Genomic DNA, 3,250 nt, shown 5'->3' with positions numbered 1-3,250 from the left:
GAGGGATTCTATAAGGTCTCTTCAAGGCTGCTCAGTATAAGCTTATCATGAAGGGCTTTTCATTTTGTTTCTCTTGCTTTGTATTGAATGTTTTTATTTTCAGGAACTCAGAAAGCTATTATGTGGTAGTTTAATTTTTTTTGGTATTGTGAGCCTCCTATTTCTTATTTCTTTATGGCTCAAATCAGTTTTTTTTTTTTTTCAAATTAGAGAGACCTCCCTTTGCCTGATTATTATATGGACTTGTTGTTGTTGTTATGTGCCATCGAGTCAGACCCAACTCATAGCAACCCCTTCTTGGGTTTCTGAGGTGGTATCACTATGGAAGTAGATTGCCCAACCTTTCTTCCAAGGAGTGGTTGGTGGGTTTGAACCACCAGCCTTCTGGTTAGCAGTCAAATGCTTTAGGAACTACGCTGCCAGAGCTCCTATTATGTGGACTGTTGTTGTTGTTGTTATGTGCCGTCGAGTTGGACCCAACTCACAGTGACCCCTCCTGGGGTTTCCGAGGCAGTATCACTATGGAAGTAGATTGTCCCATCTTCCTTCCGAGGAGTGGCTGGTGGATTTGAACCACCAGCCTTCTGGTTAGCAGTCAAGTGTCCAGTGGCTGTATAATAGGTTTGAGATCATGTCTATGTATATATCTTTGAAAATGAAGTTTATATCTACTGGAATATTTTAATAAATTTATTCATTAGGGATTTGTCATATTCTCTCCGTTAAGTTTTACAGCTCTGGTTTCACTGGTTTTGTCTGTGTCACAACAGTTGCAGTTTCTCATGTCCACAGCAGGAAACAATTGCCCCACAGGGCTTGAGTTGGGATTGCCTAGAGGCTTCTTAAGTCTATGAGTTATCAAAGCCTTTGCACTTAGAGAAGTCCTGGACTCTCTTAAAAGAGACCTGGTAGCTTAATTGTTAAGCATTTCTCTGCTACCAAAACATCAGTGGTTTGAACCCATTAGCCACCCAGGGAAAAAACATCTGGCAATCTGCTTCTGTAAAGATTATAGCCTTGGAAACCCTATAAAGCAGTTCTACTGTAAGGCTGCTGTGGGATGGCACAAATTTGATGACAATAGATTTGGTTTTGTGTTTAGACTCTCCTATCTCCAAACTATAAAGATTTTTTCATTTCAAGGAGCAAACAAGTGGCAGAAAGACTGAATCTCTGAAGCTTTATTGCAGAAAGCCACTTGATGTGAACTCCTAACCCTATTCTCATTTAAGAATAAAAAAGTTGTTATAAAATCCATGTTTAATTGCCTTCTTTTTTGTATCAATCACTTCCACATGGTTATCATGAGGTCCCACTTTTGCTTACTGTGGTGACCAAGGCTGGCACGCAGCTGTACTCTTGTCTTGCAGAGATTTGGTAGGAAATGGGGCTCTTGGGTATCATCTCTTTGGTCAACAACTTAGAATTGATTTTGGTTCAATTTTATTTAATTCTCTAAAGAGAAATTTAGATTGTATCTTGGCTATAAAATTAGATTTCCTTCTTGATGGTTGTCTTTTCATATACATGATCTTTAAGTGGGTGACAGCTGTGGTTACTTGAGGTATCAGAAGTCAAGTTATAAGGAAAGCTAAAATCAACTCTTAAAAGCACTCAGCTTTCTGATAAGCTTTACTGGATGCTATGCTCCCTAAAATCCTTATCTTAAGAGACTTGTATGTTGCAAGTTATCTGAAACTTATTACTTCCCTGAACAATTCTGAGTTTTATAACAAACTGAAGTTAAGTGGTTTCAATATTAGATGATCATCATATATTTATATATTTATGCACTTATGCTCTCCAACTTAACATGAGGATCCTATCCTACAACCAAATGAGTTTTAAAAGTATGCCTTAATTGTATTTTCCCTTCTGCTTTTATTTACCATTTGCAATTTGGAGGAAAGATATTGACCAAAAATAGACAATAAAATCTATGATAGAATGTTGATTTCATAAGGGAAGGGATTTCTGTCTGTTTGTACACTATTATCACTAGTAGAACAGTTCCTGGAACTGGCAAACAAATTACTATATGAATAACTAGTTTGTTTTGATTCAAATAAAAACTTTTAATAAATAACACTGTAAGTTGTATATATACAAGAAAATCCATATATGTATGTGTGTAAATAAATATATGTATATATGTACCCTTGTGTGTGTGTGTGTGTGTGTGTGTGTTTGTGTCAGAATGTTCCTTGAAAGCAAGAACAGCCAGATTTTGTTTCACTTCCTCTGGTCATGTTGTCAGAAGGGGTCATTCCCTGGAGAAGGATATCATGATTTGTAAAGTTAGGGTCAGTGAAAAAGGGGTAGACCCTCAATGAGATGGATTTACACATTGGCTGTAATGATGGACTCAGGTATAGCAAGGGTTGTGATGGACTCAGGTATAGCAAGGGTTGTGAGGTGCAGAACTGGACAGTGTTTTGTTCCATTTTACAAAGTGTATATATATATATATATATATATATATATATATATATATGTACACATAAACACACACACATACAAACAGTCATGTACCTCAAAATGTATGTTTGGGGAACTTCTGACTGCTATTTCTGTGCTCCCCAACCTCATAAAGCCGATTATATTAAAATTTAAGGTACATATAATGGTTTTCAGGAGCTCTGATGGTTTAGTGCCTATGACATTGGACTGCTAACCAGAAGGCTGGCGGTTCAAACTCACCAGCCACTCCACAGAAGGAAGATTGGACAATCTATTTCCATAGAGATACCACCTTGGAAACCCAAGAAGAGGTCGCTATGAGTGCAATTGACTGGATAGCAGTGAGTTAGGTTTGGTTTGATAGTGGTTTGCAATAAACAATGGGTGTTATTTTGTGATATACATCAAAATAATATTTTTATTACTGTATTATTATATTAAAGTTGTTTTAGTGTATCTGGAAGTGTTTCTTTAATGTTTTTATGCATAGAAAGGTGCACTCTATATTGTATACAAAGGCAAATATTTAGCTAACTAATGTCGGATACTAACCATACTTAACTGTTTCAACTTATATACAAATTAGACTTAAAGACAGACTAGGTATGGAACTCATTTGTAATCTGGGTAATCTGGGGACTGCCTGCCTATAAAATGGTATTTGCACAATCTCCAAATCACATAACATCAGTTTCATGCAAAATATCATGGACAGTAAATGATGCATGACTGTATACATCTCTCTCTCTCTCTCTGTTTATATATATATATATATATATATATATTTATT

Source organism: Orycteropus afer, unplaced genomic scaffold (assembly GCF_000298275.1).
Source record: "Orycteropus afer afer isolate SDZICR_OR568_19922 unplaced genomic scaffold, OryAfe1.0 scaffold00159, whole genome shotgun sequence".
Lineage (NCBI taxonomy): Eukaryota > Metazoa > Chordata > Mammalia > Tubulidentata > Orycteropodidae > Orycteropus > Orycteropus afer.
Note: the sequence above shows the minus strand (reverse complement) of the source record.